The sequence below is a fragment of the Phyllobates terribilis genome, unplaced genomic scaffold (genome assembly GCF_046119375.1).
Source record: "Phyllobates terribilis strain yellow unplaced genomic scaffold, ASM4611937v1 Scaffold_9__5_contigs__length_417890890, whole genome shotgun sequence".
Lineage (NCBI taxonomy): Eukaryota > Metazoa > Chordata > Amphibia > Anura > Dendrobatidae > Phyllobates > Phyllobates terribilis.
The window spans coordinates 287013412-287041226 of NW_027362769.1; the positions used below are offsets into that span (position 1 = coordinate 287013412).

The 27815-nt window shown below is 41.3% G+C and overlaps 1 protein-coding gene across 3 annotated transcripts in view; it reads left to right on the plus strand.

The window, feature by feature from the left end:
• HECW2 (HECT, C2 and WW domain containing E3 ubiquitin protein ligase 2) overlaps nt 1-27815 on the plus strand; it is a 324205-nt gene that overhangs the window by 145624 nt on the left and 150766 nt on the right. Inside the window, exon 1 of one of the 3 annotated variants that reach the window (XM_073647866.1) lies at nt 10414-10464. The exons of 1 other annotated variant lie outside the window; for it this stretch is intronic. The gene's annotated coding sequence lies outside the window, so the exon portion shown is untranslated. Of the gene's footprint in view, nt 1-10413; nt 10465-16719; nt 17028-27815 lie in introns of those variants that run through there. One more of the 3 variants, XM_073647865.1, reaches the window with a different exon arrangement.

Sequence of the window (27815 nt, forward strand, 5' to 3'; positions counted from 1 at the left end):
GAACGCAGGTAAATCCACATGTGTTCACTGAACTATGCGTATTTACCGCATTCAGTACATTCTAGTGGTCAAATTTCTGTTGCGGAGACTAGCGACTCCGCAAGAGAAATTGACGTCCTGAAAGACTTGCGGCATGTCAGTGTCCATGGGTGATCCGCAGCCTCAGATGCATGTATAGTGGACATGGAATTTCTAGAGATTCCATCCACTATGCTGTAACATCTGGATGCTTTGGGTTTGAGGCTGCATAAACACTCAGCTTCAAACCTGCAACAGCTCCTGATCGTGGCCACGTACCCAAACTCACCCGCAGTATGTCAATTTCTGTAGCGGACACACTAGTCTCCGCTGCAGATTTTGACCAATTGAAATGTCATTCTATGTGGTGGATCTACATGTATTGACAACAAAAGTGAGGCATTAGAACACAGCGTTTTGGACGCAGCGAAAATACGCTGCACCCAAAGTGCTGCTTGTTGCTGTTCGTGAGGACGTAGCGGCTAATGAAACAGCTGTGAGCTGTTATTAATAGCCAGGGAACATGTTTGCCTCATGACACCTTCCTAGGCTAAAAATAGCAGCTCTCAGCTGCCCCAGAAATTACTTGAATGGAAATGCTAATGAGATTGGGTTTATGGGATTAGCTGACACCTAGCCCTTTTGTTTTGTGATGACAAGGTGTCAATCAAACCCTTTCATTACTAAAAGCTAATTAAAGTAAAGAGTTAAATAAATACACAGACACAGTGTAAACACTTTAAGGAATGTGTCTGTTGTATTTCAAATAATCATTTCAATTAACCAATATACTCACCCCAGGTCTGACGGTAATCCAAGGGTTGAAGCAATGTCCCACATTTCTTTTCTTTTTTTGTCTGACAGGCAATCTCTGCATGTGTAACAGCTGTCAAATAATCGTGACACTTGCTGGCGCAGCGACATTAAAGCTAAGTGCCCACGATGCAGAAATGCTCTGGATTTTTCCTGAGTGTTTCTGCATCATTTTAGCAACACTTGGAAAGTGCTTGACTACTTGGTCACACTATATAAATCAATGCAACTGGCATCGATTTTATATAGTGTGACCAAGTTAGTTAAAAAAAAAAAGAATAAAAATGGTAAAAAAAAAACAACATATGCTCACCTTCCAATGGCCCCTGGTCTCCTTATCCGATGTGTCTGGTCTTCCCGGTGTCTCGCGGTTGTGTAAAAGGACCTTCCATGACGTCATTTAGTCATGTGACAGGTCACGCGACCGCTGACATCGGCGGTTGCGTGACCTGTCACATGACTAAATTACGTCATGGCCGGTCCTTTTACACAACCGCAAGACACCAGGAAGACCGGACGCATCACTATGGAGACCAGGGGCCATCAAAAGATGAGTATAATGTATATTTTTTATTTTAATTCATTTTTTTTTACAGGTACCCTGGTACCCGGGTCTGGACGAGAGTCTCCTCTTCTCCAGACCCGAGTACCATCCGCACATTGAATCGCTTAATATCCGCATGTGCACATGTAGTCATGCGGATTTTAAGCGATTCAATGCAAGTCAATGGCGGCAAAAATGCCGCTATTACTCAAAATAATTGGTAGTGCTGCGGATTTTTCCGCAATGATAATCCGCCACGGAAATTTCCGCAGCATGTGCACAGCACATGCGGATTATCATTGGGGAACATTGGAGACCTTCTACCAAGCGTTTTTTAAGCGTTTCTGCAGCGTAATTGCCGCTGCGGAAACGCTTAAAAAACGCATAGTGGGCACACAGCCTAAAAGAAATGCCAAGCACATTAAAATACTCAGTGAGCACCCGAGCGTGCTCGCCGAAAGGGTTATTAGAACACTCGCTCATCGCTATACTAGGCCCCTCAAAGAATCTATCTAGATGTGTGGTGAGCACCATGAACCGCTAGGTGCTTCACAGAAGTTTATAACGTAGAGCCGTGAAAATAAGAAATCAAATTTTTTTCACAAAAATGTACTCTTAGCCCCAATTTTTAATTTTCACAAGGGTTATGGGAGAAAATGGACCCCAAAATGTGTTGTGCAATTTCTCCTAAGTACGCTGATACCCCATGTGTGGGGTAAAACTACTGTTTGGGCGCTCGGAAGGGAAGGAGCACTGTTTGACTTTTTGAATTAAAAAATGGCTGGAATTGAGAGCAGACGTCATGTTGCGTTTGGAGAGCCCCTGATGTGCCTAAACAGTGGAAACCCCCCACAAGTGACCCCATTTTGGAAGCTAAACCCCTCAGTGAATTTATCTAGATGTGTGGTGAGCACCTTGAACCGCCAGGTGCTTCACAGAAGTTTATGACGTAGAGCCGTGAAATTAAGAAATCTAATTTTTTTTCCACAAAAATGTACTTTTAGCCCCATTTTTTTATTTTCACAACTGTAACTGGAGAAATTGGACCCCAAAATTTGTTGTACAATTTCTCCTGAGTACGGACATACCTCATATGTAGGGGAAAACTATTGTTTGAGCACACGGCAGGGTTTCGAATGCAGACTTTGATGGAATGGGCTGCGGGTGTCATGTCGCATTTGGAGAGCTCTGATGTGCCTAAACCGTGGAAAACCCCAACAAGTTACCCAATTTTGGAACTACATCCCTCAAGGATTTTATCAAGGGGTAATTTGGGCATTTTGAACCCACAGGTACTACACAGAATTTGATAACATTAGGTTGATATATTGAAAATTTTCATTTTTTTTCACGAAAATGTAGTTTTAACCCCAAATTTTTAATTTTTACAATGGATAATAGGAGAAAACGGACCCCATAATATGTTATGCTATTTTTCCCAAACGCGATGATGCCCCAAATGTAACTGAGAAGGAAGGAACACTGTTAGGCTTTTGGATCATAGATTTCGGTAGAATAGTTTGTTGGTGACATTTGTGGAGCCCCAAAGGTGTCAGAACAGCAGAAAAACCCCAAAGTGACCCCATTGTAGAAATTACACATCTCAATGAACTCATCTACTGCTGCAGTGACTATTATGTAACATCCACGCCAGGCTTTATTCTGGAGAATTGCATATATGCCAGTTTAGTGCCCATAAAGTGTAGCGCCCTCATACTTTTCTTTTGGTGACACACACCCCGTAAATTGTTAAGTGCTCTCCCCGCTATAATAATGCCAAACATGTGTCTGCTTACGGCGGTTTAGGCACAGTGGGGCATTTGGATTTGGGAATGCAGAATTCACTGAATTTTATTTGAAGGGGCGGGAGCTGTCGCTTTTCCAGAGTCTTTGTTCTACCAGTAATGTGGGACCCCCTATAGTTTCAGTGACGGATGATGGACCTGAGAGGGGGCTAGTTTTGTGTGGGATAAGTTAGGGATTTTATTGGTAACATTTTCTGGTACATAATCTTTCGATTGCTTCCAGAATAAGACTGGATCACCAGTCTACGCTGAGCACTTACGTCTGAGTTTCCATGTAATTCCCACAAAAATGCGATTCAGACAAAACCCCCAACGGAACCACCCACCGTAATGAGGCAGATGGAGACACTGTGGAGACTGTTTGACGTCTGCTCCGGTGTTCTCCATCTTTTTAGGTGTGCACAGATTTGTGATCGGCCCCGCTTGTGCGCTAAAAAAAAAGCCTAAAATGATGGTTCGCGGCCGGAACATAGACTAGTCCAAAGGGACTCCATCAGCCTCATAAGTGAGTGGATCCATCTGTTTTTTTGTCTGAATTGCGATTTTGGTGAATTTACACGGAAACAGAATGAAGAAATAGACAGCAGTACCAGAATAGTTCTTATTATTATTTTTGCGCAGTTCACTGTGCGGTGTAAGTGATAAGGCGGATTTATTCTCCAGGTCTGTTCGATTACAGTGATGCCAGATTTATATGTTTTTTTTTAGGTTTTGCTGCCATCACATAGTAAAAATTCCTTTTTTTTTTTTTAACAAAAAGTAGTTATTTTCGTTGCCATATTCTGAGAACTGTAACTTTTTTTATTTTTTGGTGAACAGAGCTGTATGATGGCTTATTTTTTGCGGGACGAGTTGCAGATTTTTTTGGTACCATTTTGGGGCACATAGTAATTTTTGATCGCTTTTTATTCCAATTTTTCAGACACAGAATGAACAAAAACCAGCAATTCAGTTGGGCTGTGTGCCCACGATGCTGAAATGCTCAGGATTTTTTCCTGAGCGTTTCTGCATCTCCCTGTGAGGAAAAACGTATGCGAATTGTACATGCGTTTTCCTGCCAGGGACATGCGGGTGTGAAGCGTTCTTCACTTGCATTTCCGCATGCGGGTTGACAAGCGCTTTCCAAGCAATTTTAGCATCACTTGGAAAGTGCTTGTCAACTTGGTCACACTATATAAATCCATGCTAACAGCATGGATTTATATAATGTGACCCCAGAGAATGTCAAAAAATAAAAAAGAAATCTATACTTACCTTCCGATGGCCCCCGGTGTCTTGTTTCCCTCTGTCCCGGCTGCCGGCAGCGCTACACTGAAGGACCTGCCGACGTCAGCGTCGCGTGACCCGTCACATGACTCTGACGTCAGCGCAGGTCCTTCAGTACATCGCGAACTGTCGGCATGCGAGGAGGAGCGCATCGGGGGCCGCCAGAAGGTAAGTATATATTTATTTTTTATTTTATTCTTTTTTTTTTTTACAGTTTTCTATGGTACCCAGGTCCGGAGGAGAGGCTCCTCTTCTCTAGATCTGGGTACCATCCGTACATTAGAACGCATGGAATGCGCATCTACATATACAGTGATGCGGAATTGGCGCGTTCTAATGCAAGTCAATGGCGGCGAAAACTCAGCACTTCCGCAAAATAATTGGTAGTGCTGCTTTTTTTTTCCACAATGATAATCCGCAGCGGAAATCTCCGCAGCATGTGCACAGCACATGCAGATTATCATTGGGGAACATGGCAGGCCTTCTACCATGCGTTTTTTAAGCGTTTCTGCAGCGTTCTTGCCGCTGCGGAAACGATTAAAAAACGCATCGTGGGCACACAGCCTTATTGTTTTTATTTTTTGCACCTTTCACCTTGCGGTAAAAGTGATGAGATCAATTTGTTTGTCGAGTCGGTACGATTACAGCGATACTAGATTTATAGATATTTTTTTTATGATTTGCTATTTTTATACACTAAAAACAGTATTATACAAAAAAGAATTTGATCATCACATTCTGAGAGCTGTAGTTTTTTAAAAAAAAATTTTGCCAAATGAGCCATATTATGGCTTGTCTTTTGCGGGACGGTTTGCCGTTTTTAGTTATTTTTTTTTTTTTACATGCAACTTTTTCAGCGCTTTTTATTCACTTTTTTTGTGAGTCAGCAAGATGAAAAAGCCTCATTTTTGGCGTGTTTTTTATTTTAGTTTTTTACGGCATTCGCCAAACGGAATAAATACCATGACAGTTTTATAGATCGGGTCGTTCTGGACGCAGTGATACCAATTATATATGTTTTTTTTGTCCCACTGTGAGAAATGTGTGATTTTCACTTTCATCGCTTGTCTCATACACTGCAGTACTCCTGCTGGATCTTACTGCTTGATCTCACAGGCCACCATACCCTGGGATCATCACATGATCTCGGGGTACCATGGTAACCATCGGGACCCACGATTCTCATTGTGGGGGTCCGATGGTTACTAAGGGGGGCCGCAAGACCCCCTTGTAACAACTTAAATAGCGCTGTCACAATTGACAGGGGTTTTTAATGGATTAATCGTCCCTGATCCGGCGTCAAAACCGGTCGGGGCCGATACTGCAGGGTGTCAGCTGTCATATACAGCTAACACCTGTGGGAATCGCTGCCGCCGGGTGGCGCTATTCACTTATACCTCAGCGACGCATTTTCACAGCGTTGACGCATAAGTACCCTTAATGACCACCGTAAAAATGCGCTACGGCGGTCATTAAGGGATTAATGGTGTTGCAGCCTCTGTGGCCTTTCAGAAAAAGTGTGTATATACTAACAAACCATGTGACACTTAGATTGCACACAGGTGGACTTCCTTTCACTAAGCATGTGACTTATGAAGGTAATTGCTTGCACCAGAAATTTTTAGGGGCTTAATAGTAAAAGGGGTGAATACATAAGCACATGCCAATTTTTAGTTATTTTATCCCATAAATTTTATTTATGCCTTTATTTTTCTCACTTCACTTCACCAACTTAGATTATTGAGTGCTGATGCATCACTACAAAAATATTCAAACACAGGTTGTAATGTAGCAAAATAGATAAAAAGCCAAGGGGGTGAATTATTTCGCGAGTCACTGCATTTATCCTTTAACACCTTCATTTTTCTCTGATACGCTGTTTACCAATCAGATTCATTTATTTTACATTTTGATAGATTGGACATTTCTGAACTCGGTGATACCAAATTTGTGTATTTTTCTTTTTTTTAACCCCTTTACCCGCCGAAGGTGGTTTGCACGTTAATGACCAAGCCAATTTTTACAATTCTGACCAGTGTCATTTTCTGAGGAAATAACTGTGGAACGCTTCAACGGATCCCCCTGATTCTGAGATTTTTTTCGTGACATATTGTACTTCATGATAGTGGTAAAATTTATTTCATATCACTTGAATTTATTTGTTTGAAAATAGAAAATTTGGCGAAAATGTTGAAAATTTTGCTATTTTCAAACTTTGAATTTTCATGCCCTTAAATCAGAGAGATATGTCACACAAAATAGTTAATAAATAACATTTCCCACATGTCTACTTTACATCAGCACAACTTTGGAACCAACATCTTTTTTTGTTAGGAAGTTAAAAGTTGATCAGCGATTTCTAATTTTTCCAACAAAATTTACAAAACCATTTTTTTTAGGGACCACATTACATTTGAAGTGACTTTGAGGGGCCTTTATGACAGAAAATACCCAAAAGTGACACCATTCTAAAAACTGCACCCCTCAAGGTGCTCAAAACCACATTCAAGAAGTTTATTAACCCTTCAGGTGCTTCACAGGAATTTTTGGAATGGGGAATAAAACAATAAACATTTAACATTTTTTGACAAAACTTTTACTTTAGACCCAATTTTTTTTATTTTTGCAAGGGCAACAGGTAAAAATGAACCCCAAAATTTGTTGTGCAATTTCTCCTGAGCACGCTGATGTCCCATATGTGCTCGCTACTTGAGTTTGCATCTCGTACTCGGGTATGCACCAGGTATCGCGTGTACTCGAGTGACATGCTCGAGTCCCCGTCCCACATATTTCACGATTGTTAGATACCCAAAAAAAACATGCGGGGATTGCTCGTGTATGGCAGGAAATCCATGCGTTTTTTTTGCTGTATAACAGCCGCAAAACATGCAGGGCTGAGACTCGAGCATGTCACTCGAGCACCCCCGATACTCGGTGCATACCCGAGCACCCGATGCAAACTCAAGTAGCGAGCACTTGCGCTCAACACTAGTCACCATATCGTCATCATTTTTTTTTCTTTACTCTTGAAAAAAATCACCTAATCCTAGCCCTAACACAACCCTAACTCTAATCCTATTACAACCCTAACCCTAACACAACCCTAACCCTATCCCGAAGGATCTATTCACTATAGTGAGGCAGCAGTGTTACTCTGTACACCGTCTGGCCTCTGTTTAGCGGTGTCCTTTTTTTCAGAGGTTCACAAAACTGGCCGATGGCACTTTTATGCATGACTAATAAAAAGACACCATGGGATCACAGGCCAGACGGCGTCCACAATGCCTCCATCTGCCTCATTACAGGGAGTCTTCCACTGGGGGTTCTGTCTGAATCACATATTTCAGAGATTTACACGGAAACCCCGGTTTAAGCACTCAGCACAGAATACATGTGAGCAGAGCCATACTGCGATCTTTGGGAGGAAAAATGAACAAATCAGCAGCAAGTGAAAAATTGGTTTTATTTACTTTTTATGCCGTTCCTCGTGCAGTATAAGTGATTAGATGACTTTATTCTTTGGGTTGGTGCAATTACAGCGATACCAGATTTATATTGGGTTTTTATTATTGACAGCTGTCATACACTAAAAACCCCTTTTTTTGCAAAGACTAGTTTTTATATCGCCATATTTTGAGAGCTATAATTTTCCATATTTTGGCCGACAGAGTCATGTAAGGGCTTGTTTTTTGCGTGACAACTTGACGTTTTTATTGGTACCGTTTTCGGGCACATGACATTTTTTGATCGCTTTCTATTATGATTTTTGGAGGCAGAATAAACAAAAACCAACAATTCAGAATTTTTTTTTTTTTAATGCCGTTCAATGTGTGGTAAAATTGATAAGGCAGCGTTATTCTTTGGGTCAGTACGTTTACCGCGGTAACACATTTATATATTTTTTTATGTTTTGGTGCTTTTACACAATAAAAACTTTTTTAGAAAAAATCGCTTTATTCTGAGAGCTATGACTCTTATTTTTCGGCTGATGGAGCTGTATAGCTGCTTGTTTTTTTGCGGGACAAGATGACGTTTTCAGTGGTTTCAGTCATTTGTATTTATATTCATCTTTTTGATCGCGTTTTATTTCACTTTTTGTTCGGCTGTATGATGATAAAGCACAGTTTTTTGCTTCGTTTTTTATTTTTTACCGTGTTCACTAAAGGTGTTAACCCTAGAACGCATACCTGGGGCCTCGCAGGCCCGCCCTGTTAATTGTTTTCTATTTTCTGCAAGATTACTTTAGTTAGAATTTTGAAACTCTAGGTATTCCTCAGGTATATATTTGTTTGTCATTTTTGTTTGAGTTATTCCATGTTATTTGCACGCGGGCCTAAAAGGCCCCAGGTATGTGAAAAAGTAGATTTTTATGGTCATGCGTTCTAGGGTTAACTAGTGTGACAGTTTTATAGGTCAGGCTGTTCTGGACGCGGCAACACCAAACGTGTGTACTTTTATTGGTTATTTTTATTTTATTGTTTTTTTTTTTTTGTGTCAGCCCTGCAAACACAAGTTACTTTGATCATGCACTGCAGATGATCAAAGTAACTTGCAGGTGTCTGGTTACCCATGACGACATCGGGTCACTATGGCAACGATAGGGACCCTGCGCTGACAGCATGGGGTCTCCGATCCAAGGTAAGAGGGCTGTTTTTCGTTTCTCTGCTCCCGAAATGCTGTGATCGAGTTTGATCACAGCATTTTGGGGGTTAATGTGCAGGGAGCGGTGCGGGGGTGCAGGACCGCTGACACCCGGCGGCGATCGCGCCCACACAGCTTGTGTGCGGGCCCGATCGCCGGTCATTAATAGTTCGTCCCTGGTCAATAAGGCTCAGGGCACAGGGACGCACTATTACTGACTATGTCAGTAAGGGGTTAATTGTTTTATTTGTAATTGGACAAAAGGGGGTATTTTGAACTTGTGTTTTTTATTTTTTCATATTTTTAAAAACTTTTGTTTTAAACTTTTTACTGTATTTAATAGTCTCCTTAGGAGACTTGAAGCTGCGATCTTCTGATCGCTTGGACTATACACAGCAATGCTTTAGCTGAAATCACGATCTCCTATGAATGCCAGCCATGTGCCAGCTTTCACAGGAGGATCATAATGACAGGCATGGGGGTCATCAGCAGACTTAATGACTGGTGAATAACCATAAAATAAATTGTAAAACTGTGCTTGTGATATGCAAATTAGTATGTAACTAATGTGGGACAGGGGGAATGGTTCCCAGAGACTAATCCTCTCTTTCATTATGTTGTCACACCCCCGTGGGTGTGAGTGACATGATTTGCAAGAGTGATGTCACCACTGGCTCTTTGCAAGTATCACGCTTGTGTGCAATATTCTGCTTCCCTGGGAATGCAGTGATGCAGGAATCGGCCATGGAGGTCTTAAAGCCCCCATATACCACTAATGAAGCACACAATCCATCAGTTGGTTGTTGTCACGGTTTCATCATTGTGGCCTAGGGACGCTGTGAATGACAGGTCAGCCGCCCTATGGGATCTGGAGTGTACTGGACTGTCAGTATTGTGAGTGACAGTCCAGTCATCCAATCTGATCCTGGGGCGTGCTGGGCTGTCATCACTTTAACAGCCCTGTTGCTCAATCTGGTCTAGCCTGAGGGTGTTTCTCCAGATGCTTCCTGTATTTAGTGATTTGCTGGCTATTTAGCTGGCTAGCTGTGAGCAGTCCAGTGTCAGCTGTAGCTTAGATTTGTTTGATGTGTGTGCTTAGCATTGTGTCTGTTTCTCTGTCTTGTTGCCGGACCTAGAATTTGTTGTGACTATTTGTGTGGAATCCCCCTTCTGCTTTTGATGCTTTTTGAATTCAGGTACCTGACCCCGGACTTGACCTCTGACTACCCCTTTTGTCTCACTCCCTTGTCTCGATGTTCCCTTCTGGCATTTGAACCCAGATTGTTACCTGACCATGCCTTTGTCTTATCCTTCTGTACTAGGAGCCCTCCTGGTATCTGATCTCTGACCTCCTGACTCCTGTCTCATGCCTTATTGGTGAGTAGTGAGTCAGAATCACATTTTTGTGTTGCTTGGCTAGTATATGGGGGCTGTAAGTTCTGCATATCTGCTGCCTTATTAGGAAGGCAGGGAGCGTATGCCCAACCTCACTGCACATTCTTAAGAGGCAGAAAGTTGTGCACATATACAATATTTGCAAAGAACCGGTGGTGATGTTGCTCTGGTAAATCATTGCACTCCCGCCCACATGGGCATGATAACATGACGAAGGGGAGAATTACCGTAGTCCAGGAAAATCAATGTCTCCACCCTACACCCACACCACCCTCCTTATATCAGGAGCTCAGTTTAAAAATAGATTTCATGGTCATTTACCAATCACTGACACACAAAAGGGGGCTTGTTAGAAAGTCGATATATGGTGTAATAAAGACATGGTGGCAAGTTTTGGGAGCTAGGGCAGTGGACAGGTTCAAATTAAATTGAAATCTGTGAATAGCTGACAAATAGAGATGAGCATTTTGAACTGCTTGGCCCTATACTGGTGTCATTCCGGTCCTCCATGATGGCCTCCTTGGCACCACTAGTGCTTACTAGGCCCTACATTATACTAGTGTCCAAGTCTCGAGCAATGTCATTATGTCGTGGGTCTAGTACACCCTATGGGTGCAGTAGTGAAGGCCAGCTGCCACAGAGAACCCAACTGGACGCCGAACCGGTTCAGTAAGAATTGAATTGCCTATCAATATTGACACGATTTCAAAACAACCATTTGTAATTTGAAATTCTCCCTACAAACTTTTGATCACCCACTCGCCTAACCCCAGTGATCCCATTACTGATTTATTTTTGTAATGAACCTTTAAAGGGGTTGAAAACCTGAAAGAGAAAATCTAAGATTTATGTTGGATGTAGGAGTTTTGTACAGACATAATGTTGTGGGTATGTCTGTTATGGCTGTACAAGAATGTAACTCATGTGCTTATACATTATTTAGTAGGACCATCTGGGAACGTGCCTTTTTAAATCATTAACACAACACTAAAGCAAGTCTTGTTTTCTTTTACTAGTACTCATGGTTTGTGCTGTTTGTTGATGTTTTTTTTCTTTTAAACTATTAAGTTTTATATGTATTTGTAACTGAACAAAGTGAACTAACATTTCCCTCTAACATGATTACATACAGCTCGTGAAATTGCTCTTCTACAATAGGTAAAGCCCCTTTTGGTTAAACCCATGGCTCACTTGAGAATTTTAACATTAGAGAACAACTGGTTATGACTCACTTCCTAATGTCCTAAGTGCTGTGTTCATCTGAAAGATACAGACACTTAAGGAAATGAGCCAAAACATCCTGGAATTTCATATAGGACACTAAAGAAATCTCCAGACACACTTGTACTGTAATTTACCCTAACAGTTGTGATCTCAGACAAAATAATCCGTCTCAAAGCAACATAATTAACAGATCACATTATGACAAAAGTACAAGCAGTAAACCTGGTTGTATAAAAGACTCATCAGTACTCATAAAGAGTGAAATAAGTATTGAACATGTCACCAATTTACTATATTTATCAAGGTGCTATTGACATGATATTCTCACTAGAAGTCAGTAACAGCCCATCTAATCCACACTGGCAAAGCAATCAAGCCAGAGATGACCATTCATTAAGTTACCTCTAATAATGAGAAATAAACAGAGACGTATTGAACACCCCTACTGAAAATTGAGGGGTCTCCACATATTGCTCTTGGGTCCATTTTCTGTCATGGAGGGCAAATAGAAAATCTAAGTATGTCATGTGTTTAGGTAAAAAAGCTTTACTTATACACCATGTTCCAAATTATTATGTAAACGCTATTTTTCTCTGATTTTCCTAAATGGTCTATGCAAATGAGTCAGTATAATTTTCAAAGCATCAAACATTAAAGTAAACATCAATATTTTTGGACAAACCTCCCAATGTTAATAATATTTTTTTCAAAAGTAAAAAAACTCAAAGCGCACTGTTCCAGATTATTACTCACAACGGAGTTTCCAAACATTTTATAGGTTGTAAAGAACTGGAAAATCAAAAGCTTTTTCAATCAAAAACATCTTAAAAGGTCTAGTTACATGTTAACACTGGACCCCTTCTTTCATATCACTGTTACAATTGTTCCATCCATTGAACTTGTGAGTTTTTGGATCGTTTCTGCTTCTGTTTCTTTGCAGGATGTCAGAATAGCCTCTCAGAGCTGCTGTTTTGATGTGAACAATATATATTTATATATATTATATCATAGATATTTTGCTTGAGGATACTCCAAACGTTCTAAATAGGGTTGAGGTCAGGGCAGGATGGTGGACACACCATGAGTTTCTGTGCTTTTATGCCCATAGCAGCCAATGACTCAGAGGTACTCTTTGCAGCATGAGATGGTGCATTGTCATGCATGAAGATGATTTTGCTGCGGATGGCATGGTCCTTCTTTTTGTACCAAGAAGAAAGTGGTCAGTCAGGCACTCTGTATACTTTGCCAAGGTCATTTTCACACGTTCATTAACCCTAAAGTGGCCTACCAGCTCTCTAACCTTGATTCTGGCCCAAAACATAACCCCACCACCTCATTGCTGACATTGCAGGCTTGTTGGGACATGGAGACCATCCACCAACCATGCACTACTACATCCATCTGAACCATACAGGGTTGCACAGCACTCATCAGTAAAGAAAACTGTTTTATAACTAGTTGTCATGTATATTTGGGCCCACAGTTTCTGCTTATGAGCACTGTTTAGGGATGGCTGACTAGTAGATTTATACACAACTGCAAGCCCCTGGAGGATCCTACACCTTGAGGTTCGCAAGACTCCAGAGACACCAGCAGCTTCAAATACCTGTTTGCGGTTTTGTGATGGTATTTTAGCAGCTGTTCTCTCAATCCGATGAATTTGTCTGGCAGGAACCTTCCTCATTATGCCTTTATTTACACAAACCCGTCTGTGCTCTGTATCAGCCACAAATCTCTTCACAGTACGATGATCACATTTAAGTTTTCGTGAAATATATTTAATGTTTACATACCTTGTATCACGCAAGGTGTGGGAAAGACTTAGTGCAACACAAAGGGAAGAGGGAAAGGAAGCCCAGACTCTAGGGAAAGGGGGGAGTGGAGACCTCCCTGTCTCCCCTAACGTCCCTATATTGACTCTTCACCAATCGCCGCACGCGTTCCTTGCCCTGTCTTTCCCTGGCGTTTGGCTAAGGCTAGGGAAATGAGGAGATGATCACTAGACGATCCCCACTGACACTAAAGACAACAAGGGGGGGGACAAACAAAGGGGAATTGCTTAGCTTTAGACGACTCCAGACAACTTTGCACACATCCTCAACACCAGAAGAAGTACTGCTCTTGCTCAAGCCTTCACAAGGAGTAATGAATATTGCAGGCACCTTCCTCTGGAACACAGCAGGTGTTTATACACCCAGGCCAGGGTGTTAATTAGCCAGAGGATGGTAGCTGCTGGGTCCTAGAGACAGCCTCTAAGAAGATGTCTGCATTGCCAAACGTAGAGATCTCCTGCAACCCACTGCTGGGCAACAGTCTGGCACTTCTGACACACCCGTAACTCCTTGTCCAAGGAATTGCATTTTCTGACCCTTTTTGGCAGCAGAGAGATTATTTTTCTTTCCCCTATTGCTTGAAACCTGCGGCCTGCTTAATAACGTAGAATGTCCTTCTTGAATAGTTTTCATTTAAATGGGCTCACCTGGCAAACTAATTATAATTAGCACAGGTATTTGAGATTGATTTTAGTGATCCAAAGAGCCCTGAGACACCATATCATCCATGAGTTTATTTGAAAAACAAAAAGTTACATCTTAATGACACTTGCATCCAATTTGCTTAATAATTTGGAACACAGTATATAGATCACAGAAACCCCCATTAAACTGTAGAAATTTTCTTGCTGTTTCTAAATTTTATGAAACATTAGCATCCATATATAAAGTATGCTCTTAATCAGAAAGTGTTACTCATATGTGTTGAAGATAATGGATGATAGTTTTATGATTAAAGAGGACCTTTCACCAGTCTAAGCTTGTTAAACTGGCCACTTCATGGAATAGTAAGGCTGAGTTCACACGATGCGTATTTAATGCGTTTCCGCTGCGTTTTTGCAGTTGCGTAAACGCCGCGGAAACGCATGAAAAACGCATGGTAGAAGGGCAGCAATGTTCCCCAATTGAAATCCGCATGTGCTGTGCCCATGATGCGGATTTTTCCGCAGCGTAAACGTTGCGCTCAAAAATCCGCAGCATGTCAATTAATTTTGCGTAAACGCGGCGTTTTCGCCGCCATTGACTTGCATTAGAACGCGCCAATTCCGCAAGACTGCATCTGTACTTGCGTTATTGGCGCATTCTAATGTGCGGATGGTACCCGGGTGTGGAGAAGAGGACAGTCTCATCCACAACCAGGTACCATTAAAAAAGCTGTAAAACAAGAATAAAATAAAAAATATATATATATATATACTTACCATCTGTCGCCCCGCGCAGCGCCCCTGCTTGGTTCCCGGCACTTGAAGTGAGTTGAAGGACCTGCGCTGACGTCAGAGTCATGTGACGGGTCACGTGACGCTGACGTCGGCAGGTCTTTCAATTCAAAGTTGCCGGGAGAACGGAGTGTAAAGCAGGACAGCGCGGGCCATCGGAGGTAAGTATATACACTCTCTCGGGTCACACTATATAAATCCATGCTGTTTGCATGGATTTATATAGTGTGACCTAGTTGTCAAGCACTTTCCAGGTGATGCTAAAATCGCCTGGAAAGCTCTTGTCAATCTGCATGCGTAAACGCATGTGAATCCGCATGTGGATCCGCATGTATTCTGCAGGAAAAACGCATGCACAATCTGCATGCGTTTTTTCTGCCAGGGAGATGCAGAAATGATGCAGAAATTTTCTGCTTCATTTCTGCATCGTGTGCACATACCCTAATAAAAGTTTTTTATTTCTCATTTCCATTGTGGAGATATTAGTTTGAAAGATTAGATTGCTATCTATGCTAAGCCCAAGGGGACATTACTAGAGATCTGTCTTTGAAGGCATGTACTTTTTCCCTACATGTCGTTGACCAATCATAAGCGGGAGACTTCATGCAGGGGAAAAAGAACACACCCCAGAAAAAGGAAACCCAGCTTTTCCTGTGTGAGACATGTAATGACACACATCCCTGCTCTCCTCCATGATTTCTGCATCACTTGTATAAAGTACAGAAAATCTGTGTATCTTCACAAACACCTCTATCAGCTCTTATTTCACTGCAGTCGGTATGGGAGGAATGGACTTACAGCAGAGCTGACATTGCTCTAAGATGAAAGCTGCTAGAGGTGTTTGTAATGACACATAGCTCTTCTGTACTCTGTACAGTAGGTGCAGAGATCATGGAGGAGAGTAGGGCTATGTCTTATATCTCAAGAGAAAGCTGGGCCATGTTATTTTTTTCCACCACTGCATAACCTCCTGCTTATGATTGGTCAATGTCATGCGGGAAAAACATGAATGGGAAAAAATCCAGCTCAACGAACATCGACGCGTTTCAGGTGACTGCACACCCTTAATCCGGGTGTGCAGTCACCTGAAACGCGTCAATGTCGCATAGCATGTAACCATTGCTGACTCTGTTTATCCTCTACTGAGCACTTTTTGGTGAATAAAGAAAGAAGTTTGTTCACAAGTTCGTTCAGGTGGATTTTTCCTGTTTATGTGATTGCCCTACGCTCTGATGCAGTGTTTTTCTGTGCTCTGAACACTAAAGGATGTCTATTACGGCGAGCTGGACTTATATTTGTTTCAGGGGAAAACATACATGACCTCAGAGACAAATGTCTTGGATTTAGCATAAATTATAATCAAAGCTTTACCAGTGAGTACAAAATATACTTTACTAATCTCTGCAGCCACTTCTCCATGATGTGGCCAGCTTAGCATGCTAAACTGGTGAAAAGTTCTCTTTATATGCACAGAAATAGCAAACGTCAGTCTCTGTGATATAACCATCCTAAAAGTAACTATAAAGTGTTTACTATAGGGCAGTTTATGCAGTCACCGACCTATTCGATTCACATTACAAATAGTCTGCATGTTCCCATGGCAGAGGAAGGAAACTTTGGGAGGACGGGCTATTACATCCTGTACCAGTGACCTGGGATGAATTTGAGTCCGTGAATGCTTTATCTAAGGAAATGACATAGACTAGGTGATACGAGCGCTATTCTGTAGTGTATACAGCTGATTACATATTTATTATAGGGCTTTTTCAAACATGCCCTTTATGATCCCAAACCAGCAGAAGAGCCAGGAGCATAGAGTCGGCTATGAAGTGGCTAGTCATCTGTTATTATACAGTCCTGGAGCGGGTCAGAGGCATAGACAAGCATGACCATGGGAATCAATGGAGGAAATCGGAGAAAACTGCAGAAGACCGTTTTGATACTGAAAACGAAATGCTCAGGATGTTAAGAGACCTGTAATGCTTTTAGCAGGTCATATCTATTAATTTGTGGGAATGGCGCGCACAGAGAAAAACCCTTCTGCAAATATTTGGTAAGTGCAAAGAAATTGAAAAAAATCAGCTCCCTCTTTCTCTCCGTAGAGAGAGAGGTCATTCTAATGGTAAAGGGGTTTTCCAAAAGCATTGCCCCACAGCAACTAAAGGCTCGCTCACCTGAGCGTATAACATGGCCGAGTGATATACGGTGTTTTATCGGATAGCCCTCAACCCAAACTTATACTGTGGGGCCGAGCAGATCTGTGATTATTGCCTCATGCTGATTCGGCATGTGATAATCTGCTCACGCGCACCCATACAAATCTATAGGCGCCTGTGAAACATCGGACGTCATCTGATGTACGCGCACAGAGACAATGGAGAAGATGGACAAATGAAGCTCTCCGTCTTCTCCTCACCTGTCTCTCACACTCATATAACACTGGGATCACACTCTGATAGAATGTCATTAGCATAATCGGCACGATTCTCTCGCATGAGAGAACATATGGGAACATATGGCCGTCTGACCCCTGCCTAGCAGTGATGAAGTGACTAAAATATGTATACTTACATAATGAACCCACTCCATTCCAGCGCCACATCTCTGGTCCTCTCAGGGTTCCCTGCCTGTCATCTGCAGCAACAACCATCTGTATACCCCACGTGACCCCTAAAGCTAATCGCCGGCACCAGCGGTCCCATAATGCTACATTCCCACAATGAGTTATTGATGTTGTAGATTTTTGCTCCTGTTATGTAAATTAGGTCACTGCGTTTTTACATGGGTTTTGATCTTGTTTTTGACGCTGCGGTTCTCGTCCCTTGTTGCTGTGTCATGTTTTAAATGAAGCTGCTTTGTTTTTAGTACTTCGTGGTATTTGGCTTTGACAAAACGTTATTGATACAGCCATGTGCGGATTATAGGAGGTTTTTACCTGCAGGTTATCCGCACCTAATACAATTGTATGGGATAACTCTGCACATAACACTCTGCGTACCTGCCAGAGAAATTGACATGTTGTGCTTTTCAAACATACAGCGCAGTTCAGTTTACATCACATTCCACATGAGATCTCTATACATCCCATTCACTTTGCTGTAAAATCTCACCAAAATTCATCATGGGAACTTACCCTAACGTGGAAAACCTCTTTGATGCTGGAGGTGACAGTCCTTGGGATACGGTGATGATTATGTGAACATGGCTGACAGTGTGGTTGCCATGGAAATACTACCTATTAATTACAGTGTCAGGATTTGGGCCTATTATCTGACTTGCAGGTTTCAGTTCTAGGAAGAATTGATATGCAGGCAGAAAAACGACTGGCAGATTTTGTGAATTTTAAAGGGGTTTTCTGCTTTTAGGAAAGTGGTCTCCTGATGTTGGCATGCATGAAAATAACAGCCTGACAGTTCTTACCCTCCCCCAGTGCCCGCTCCCTGCTGACGCTTCATTCTATGTGTCCTGGCTTCAGCGATGACATGTAGCCTATCACTGCTGATCTCAGTGATTGGCTGCAGCGGTGATGCATGCTGTAGTCATGATGTCACCACTTTAGCCAAAGCACAAAGACTAGAGCAGCCGCAGGGAGCCGTCATTGTTCTGGGAGAGGGTGCCTATACTCCGGCTTTATCTTACAAATATAGCAAATATTTGGAGACCCTTTAAACTATTCACCTAACATTTGGGAGGGCACCACCCTTAGGGATTGTATCTGTACAGGAATCATTCACATGCAGCCATAAAAAATGTGAGGTTTCATATATATATATGTAACAAAGCATTCATATATCATATAAAATATATGAATGCTTAGTTACAATAATTCATGTTATATACCAAGCCAACGGCACAATGTGTAATATACAGGAGTAAGGTGATCAGACCGATACGGGGGGAATTATGGGGAATCATGGAACGAGAGTGTTAAGCAGCCAATCATTCTGGAGATTTTTCTTGTATACTAAACAGCCCAAATCCCAGTCATGGCCTTATCCTTTATCATTGGTATTTGAGTGTATCGTGATTTCTGGAGTGTGCTTTTTAATAGATTGTAAGGCGTTATGTGACGTGACACTGGGTTTTAAGGACGGGGCTGATCGAGATCATCTGCAGGCTGTGACTAATGATCTTTTTATTCAGCCCAACCAGAGAAATATGTGCACAGAACAATTGTTAACACAATTAAGATGCTATTAGCGGCATACCTTCTGTTTACATAGGACGATGTATTGCCGATAATCAGGATATTTAAAGAGACTGTCTAGTACCATACTGACACTTGTCTGAAAGGATCTGGTCTGTGTGTGGTCAGCAGGTAATTGACAGTTATGTATCAGAAGAGAAGAAGCCATAAAGCTATAATATAAAATTACATATGAGCTGTAGCATTCACTGCATGTCTTTTTTTTATTTCCCAAAGTGATCATTTGCAACAGGGATTCGATATCTTAAAAAAGCTGGAAGCAATTTCTTTTAAGATTTCCCCAAATTACACAATTGCACTTTGATGTCTTTTTAGAACAGTAAAGCAAGATGCTAACTGGTATATATGCATTATTGATAGGGAGCTTACAGCTGAAAACAGGGATCCCATTCAAATGTATGAAATGGATGAATCATATGATTGATATGCCCTAAAATGCTGCCATATCTAGTACCTACAGACCGTTTATTATCCATACATACAGTGCATGTAGAACATATATGGCTGCTAGATAAGTGAACTTTTGCCACATAACATATTAGGATGTAAGAAGAAACCTTGTCGCTAATTGCATGCATTTCCTTAACTCTGTCAGGATCTTCTCACGACTTGGAATCAGTAGATGATCAGTGACCGGATGTGGCTCCTAAAGGCTCTGCTTGTAAACACACATTTTACTTGGAATCTGCTACTAGAAGGATACAGCCTAACAAAGCGTAGTGAGCCCTACTTGTGTTACACATTCAGACTAATTTCATATGGATTAGTTTTCTTGGTATTAAAACCTTTTAAAGTAATGATTGTTTCCAAGGCCCAAAATATGAACATCTAAAAATAAGAAAAAATGGAGATTCACATTCAAGAAGCTTAACATCTTTCTCGCCTCACAAGAAAGATCACGAACAAGTGATCAAAATGTCTGTACCCCAAAGTAAAGTCCAATGAAAACTGCAGCTTGTTACACAAAAAAGCCACATCACACATCTCCATTGTGCAGTGAACATCGTTAAGAATATAGATTTACTTTTTATTGTTGTATTGAAACAAGAAATGCCTCAAAGTGCTTCTTTTTATGACTGCATATTAATTAATGGATGCATTATAAAATATATACATGATTGTGGAATACTGTCTTATTACTGTCTTATTTTTAATCCCTCACCCCACACCTAATATATTGAAAAATGTTACTTTTTCATGTACCCCATAATAGTGTGTTTAAAAGATACAAAGTATCCACACAAAAAAGAGGCCCTTATATTGTTACATTGGGAGGAAGCTTAAAGAAGCACTCCTCCTCTCATCAAAATTTTTATCCTCTTTATATATTGCAATTATCATATTATACACTGTGTGCAGAATTATTAGGCAAGTTGTATTTTAGAGGATTATTTTTATTATTGATCAACACTATGTTCTCAATCAACCCAAAAGACTCATAAATATCCAAACTTAATATTTTTGGAAGTTGGAGTGTTTTTTTTTTTAGATTTGGCTATATTGGAGGATATCTGTTTGTGCAGGTAACTATTACTGTGCAGAATTATTAGGCAACTTAATAAAAAACTAATATAATCCCATCTCACTTGTTTATTTTCACCAGGTAAACCAATATCAGTGCACAAAACGTAGAAATAAACATTTCTGACATGCAAAAACAAAGACCAAAAAAATTAGTGATCAATATAGCCACCTTTCTTTATGACACTCAACAGTCTTCCATCCATAGATTCTGTTAGTTGCTTGATCTGTTTTCGATCAACATTGCGTGCAGCAGCCACCACAGCCTCCCAGACACTGTTCCGAGAGGTGTACTGTTTTCCCTCCCTGTAGATCTCACATTTTATGATGGACCACAGGTTCTCTATGGGGTTCAGATCAGGTGAACAAGGGGGCCATGTCATTATTTTTTCTTCTTTTAGACCTTTACTGGCCAGCCACGCTGTGGAGTAGTTGGATGCATGTGATGGAGCATTGTCCTGCATGAAAATCATGTTTTTCTTGAACGATACCGACTTCTTCCTATACCACTGCTTGAAGAAGTTGTCTTCCAGAAACTGGCAGTAGGTCTGGGAGTTGAGCTTCACTCCATCCTCAATCCGAAAAGGTCCCACAAGTTCATCTTTGATGATACCAGCCCATACCAGTACCCCACCTCCACCTTGCTGGTGTCTGAGTCGGAGTGGAGCTCTCTGCCCTTTACTGATCCAGCCTCTGGCCCATCCATCTGGCCCATCTAGAGTCACTCTCATTTCATCAGTCCATAAAACCTTTGAAAAATCAGTTTTAAGATATTTCTTGGCCCATTCTTAACGTTTTATCTTATGTTTCTTGTTCAAAGGTGTTCGTTTTTCAGCCTTCCTTACCTTGGCCATGTCCCTGAGTATCGCACACCTTGTGCTTTTTGATACTCTAGTAACGTTGCAGCTCTGAAATATGGCAAAACTGTTGGCGAATGGCATCTTGGCAGCTTCACTCTTGATTTTCCTCAATTCATGGGCAGTTATTTTGTGCCTTTTTTGGCCAACACGCTTCTTGTGACCCTGTTGGCTATTTGCCATGAAACGCTTGATTGTTCGGTGATCACACTTCAAAAGTTTGGAAATTTCAAGACTGCTGCATCCCTCTGCAAGACATCTCACAATTTTGGATTTTTCAGAACCCGTCAAATCTCTCTTCTGACCCATTTTGCCAAAGGAAAGGACGTTTAATAATTAAGCACACCTTATATAGGGTGTTGATGTCATTAGTCAACACCCCTCCTCATTACAGAGATGCACATCACCAGATTTACTTAATTGGTAGTTGGCTCTCAAGCCTATGCAGCTTGGAGTAGGACAACATGTATAAAAAGTATCATGTGATCAAAATACTCATTTGCCAATAATTCTGCACACAGTGTATAGCACTGTGTACTTACAATTGCTCATTTTGCCTTTCTACCCAGGTAATTCTTCTGTTTTCCACGAGGTCTATGACATCACATGATTAAAAACTGCTTAGCTGAATCCTTCTAAGCTTTATGTAGAAACAAGAGGTCAATTTTCCCTGTATGAGTCATGAGTGTCTGCAAAAGTCCCTCACAGGGGGTAGGAGGGAGCAGCTGGGTCAGGATTTGAAGAGAGGATGATAAATGCAGGGCCAGGAGAACTCCTGTTTCTACATAGAGCCAAGTGAAGAATTAGCTGGGCCCTTGTGCGGCCTCACAGGTTGCACCAATGATATGTCTGTCACGCACTTGCTGCCATAATAGAAACCTTTCAGCGCAACATGACAACTCGTCTCTTCAAGATAGACCTGCAATAACTCTGCTGCTACCTCACTGCACCGGAGGTGCTCCAGCTACCCGACCAACTGGCTCTTTCCCTATTTCCCTATAGCTTGTAATCCCGTGAGGGCAGTGTTCTCTCCCCTTTATAACAGTCTTTCACTGTTACTTTGTCCATTGTAATTTATATATAAATTTTGTACATATATGGGTGCTTAAAAAATAATAATTTGCTCACTTTAATATATCATTATTGTTGTGAACTTTCTATTTATCAGGTTTAGCCACTGTCAAGCAACACGGTGACTCAGTGGTTAGCACTGTAGCCTTGCTGCTCTGGAGTCTTGGGTTCAAATTCCTCCAAGTACAACATTTGCAAGGAGTGTGTATGTTCTCCCCATGTTTGCATGGGTTTCCTCCGGGATGTAGAATTATTGGCGCTGTATCAATGAGTAAAATAAATAAACATTCAAAATCAGAAAATATTTCAATTTCAAGATGTCCAAATCCTATTTTCTTTAATTGTTGGCAAAACCATTTTTTCTATCTTTAATTTTGCTAATGTTGTAAAGCTATGTGCATAATATATACACTGGGGTACATTAGTATTGAACATGTCACCAATCTAAGTAAATATATTTCTAAAGGTGCTATTAACCTGAAATTCTCACCAAATGTCGGTAACAGCCCATCCAATCCACACAGGCAAAGAAATCAAGCCGTAGATGTCCATAAATTAAGTTATGAGTAATAATGAGAAATGACAGAAGGAAAAAGTATTGAACACATGAAGAAAGAGAGGTGCAAAAGGTCATGGAAAGTCATGACACTAGATGAAATCAGAAAGCTATCCTGCCACTTAGTGAAAAATAATATCCGCTGGTTCAACCAATGGCCTATAAAAAGGTGTCTCATTATCAAGGTGCCACACAACATTTCATGATGGGTAAAACCAATGTGCTGTCTCAAGACCGTTGCAACCTTATTGTTCCAAACATACTGATGGCATTGGTTACAGAAGAATTTCTAAACTACTGAAGGTTCCAGTGAGCACTGTTGGAGCCATAATCCAGAAGTGCAAAGAACATAATTTCACCATAAATTGGCCATGATCAGGTGCTCTGAGGCGTGAAAAGAATTCTCAGAAGAGTTATCCAAGATTCAAGGGCCACCTGTGCAGAGCTACAGAAAGACCTGGAATCAGCAAGTACAATTGTTTCAAAGAAAACTAATAAGTATTGGACTTAATCTCCATGGCCTGTTTGCACGCTCATTATGCAAAACTTCATTGCTGAGCTAAAATGATGTTCAATAACATTTAAATTTTGCTCAACAACATTTATACAAGCCTGTGAAATACTGGGAGAATATAGTCTGGTCAGATGAGACCAAAATTAAACTCTTTGGATTACATAATACACACCATGTTTGGAGAACAAAATGCAAATTGTCTCTTCAGAGAGGAAGAAGACCAGAACTCTAGTTCCACCTACAGGAAGTAGCAATTCTAAAAGTTAATAGTGACCCTTTAACGAGCCTTATCACATGACTTGGGATATAAGCCAGAACCAGAAACTCAGTTTGCAGACACTGTGTTTCGGAGTACTGCCCCTCAGTGCAAAGTGTGAGTTCTGGTTTGGCTGGGTGAGAGGCATCAGACCGGTATCTAAGGGGTAACATTTCTCCTTGTGGAGAGCGACATGTTAAGCATGTCATGGTGAGGAGACTTTTAAAGCCGCAGTGCTCCTCTGGGAAATATGCAAATTGTCTCTTCAGAGAGGACGAGGACCAGAACTCTAGTGCCACCTACAGGAAGTAGCAATCCTAAAAGTCAATAGTGACCCTTTAACGAGCCTTATCACAGAGTTCTGGTCCTCTTCCTCTCTGAAAAGACAATTTGCATATTTTCCAGAGGAGCATTGTGGTTTTAAAAGTCTCCTCACCGTGACATGCTTAACATGTTGCTCTCCACAAGGAGAAATGTTACTCCTTAAATACTGGAGAACAAAAGGCACTGCATATCACCCAAAAACACCATACCAGCAGTGAAGTTTGGAGGAGGGAACATCATGGTGTGGGGCTGTTTTTCAGCATACGGCACGGACAAACTTCATGTAATTGAAGGAAAGATGAATGGACAAATGTACAGAGACATTCTTGATAAAAATCTGCCGCCATCTACAAGGATGATGAACATGAAACAAGGGAGGACATTTCAGCAAGACATTGATCCCAAACACACAGCCTATGAAGCTCTCAATTTGTTTCATAGAAATACAATAAAGCTGCTAGAATGGCCCAGCCAATCACCTGACCTGAATCCAATAGAAAATTTATGGAAGGAACTAAAGCTCAGAGTTCATAGGAGCTCACGGGACCTTCAGAATCTGAAGAGTGTTTGTGTGGAAGAATGGGAAAAAATCACACCTGAGCAATTCATGCGACTGGTTTCTCCATAGAGGATGCATCTTGAGGCTGTTATCACCAACAAAGGCTTTTGTACGAAGTATTAAATACATTTCAGTAAACATCTTCAGTATTCTTTTCTTGTGTCATTTCTCATTATTACATATAACTTAATTTATGGACATCTATGGTTTGATTTCTTTGCCTATGTGGATTGGGTGCGTAGTTACTGACATCTGGTGAGAATTTCATGTCAATAGCACCTTTATAAATGTATTTGCTTAGAAAATTGGTAACGTGTTCAATACTTATATTACCTGCTGTATGCTGTGTAAGGCAGCGCTATTCATCACGCTGGGGGACACTCGCTTCACCCGGTCAATTAAAGCACACATGCAACGTCTTTCCGGTATTTCACAATCCAGCAGTTTATTACACTTCATAACTGCTTATAACATAGTCCATCTCAGTGGCTCACCGACATATTACACATATAATGTCCAAGAGCCTTTCCAGTGACAGATATGTCCACTTGGCTCCAGATACAGCCTTCAGCAAGGTAACAATATAAATGTCCACATAACGCACCGCTTTTACATTTTGCCGGGTCTAGCGGTTTCCATCAGATTTGTTCTGCCACAGCTGTGGCTTTACGGCTTCCCAGATGGGGGTCTCCAGCCCTCGTACCTTCCAAGGCTACTGGCATCTCTTACACACAAGGATCCAGCCTCTGCCTTTCAGGCTTCACCAGGCCTCTCTAGGCCTCACTAAGCCTCTCCAGGCTAATGGTGTCCCACACACGGGGAACAGGCCTCACGCCTTCCACCCCCTGTCTCAAAAGCACCAAGATTTATATATCCTTCAGTGCATATAGGACCTGTGCTGATGTTTCAGTCATGTGATCAGACCTTCTGTGTGCACAGGACCTGTGCTGATGTCACAGTCCTGTGATCAGTCATCTGAGGGAGAGGTACATGGTCAGCCAGAACACACCCTGGACCATTACAGTAATGCCGCAAGCCGCTGCATTACAGTTGGCATAGTTTAATTTACATTTTTAAGAGTGATGTATATGCAGAGAACCAAAATAATACAGATCATCAGTAATATCCATTACCCGATTCATTGTTTACTTAGTAAATATATAACAATCGTAGGATGTAAATATTTTGTTTGATTTATATATTATCCTTTAATAGTGTTATCATATTTTATGGCGCTTTACAGACCTCATCATCACTGTTTCCATTGGGGCTCACAATGTACGTTCCCTATCAGTATGTCTTTGGAGTGTGGGAGGAAACCGGAGGAATCCCACACAAACACAGGGAGAACATACAAACTCTTTGCAAATTCTTCATTTCTATGAGTTTACCTCTCTATTGGTCCGGAATTTGTGGCTTATCCTGTGTACTTTCAATAAATGTATCTGGTGTTAAAACTGATATTATTTTAATTTTTCTAAATCTCCTGTGAGATCTTTCTTATGCTACCATAGTACTGTAGTTGTCCAGAAGGAAAGTATACAGTGAGCATATACAGTAGATGCAGCAAAAATAATATACAGGTGCTTCTCACTAAATTAGAATATCATCAAAAAGTTAATTTATTTCAGTTCTTCAATACAAAAAGTGAAACTCATATATTATATAGAGTCATTACAGACAGAGTGATCTATTTCAAGTGTTTATTTCTGTTAATGTTGATGATTATGGCTTACAGCCAATGAAAACACTAAAGTCATTATCTCAGTAAATTAGAATACTTTATAACACCAGCTTGAAAAATGTTTTTAAAATCCGAAATGTTGGCCTACTGAAATGTATGTTCAGTAAATGCACTCAATACTTGGTCGGGGCTCCTTTTGCATCAATTACTGCATCAATGCGGCGTGGCATGGAGACGATCAGCCTGTGGCACTGCTGAGATGTTACGGAAGCCCAGGTTGCTTTGATAGCAGCCTTCAGCTCATCTGCATTGTTGGGTCTGGTGTCTCTCATCTTCCTCTTGACAATGCCCCATAGATTCTCTATGGGGTTAAGGTCAGGCAAGTTTGCTGGTCAATCAAGCACAGTGATACTGTTGTTTGTAAACCAGGTATTGGTACTTTTGGCAGTGTGGACAGGTGCCAAGTCCTGCTGGAGAATGAAATTTCCATCTCCAAAAAGCTTGTCGGCAGAGGGAAGCCTGAAGTGCTCTAACATTTCCTGGTAGATGGCTGCGCTGACTTTGGTCTTGATAAAACACAGTGAACCTACACCAGCAGATGACATGGCTCCCCAAACCATCACTGATTGTGGAAACTTCACACTAGACCTCAAGCAGCTTGGATTGTGGCCTCTCCACTCTTCCTCCAGACTCTGGGACCTTGATTTCCAAATAAAATGCAAAATTTACTTTCATCTGAAAACAACACCTTAGACCACTGAGCAACAGTCCAGGTCTTTTTCTCCTTGGCCCAGGTAAGACGTTTCTGGCGTTGTCTATTGGTCATTAGTGGTTTGACACAAGGAATGCGACACTTGTAGCCCGTGTCCTGGATACGTCTGTGTGTGATGGCTCTTGACGCAATGACTCCAGCAGCAGTCCACTCCTTGTGAATCTACCCCACATTTTTGAATGGCCTTTTCTTAACAATCCTTTAAAGGCTGAGGTTATCCCAGTTGCTTGTGCATCTTTTTCTACCACACTTTTTCCTTCCCCTCAACCTTCCATTAATATGCTTGGATACAGCACTCTGTGAACAGCCAGCTTCTTTAGCAATGACCTTTTGTGGCTTACCCTCCTTCTGGAGTGTGCCAATGACTGCCTTCTGGACATCTGTCAAGTCAGCAGTCTTCCCCATGATTGTGGAGCCTACTGAAACAGACTAAGGGACCTTTTTAAATGACTTTTGTGTTTTCTTTGGCTGTGAGCCATAATCATCAACATTAACAGAAATAAGCACTTGAAATAGATCA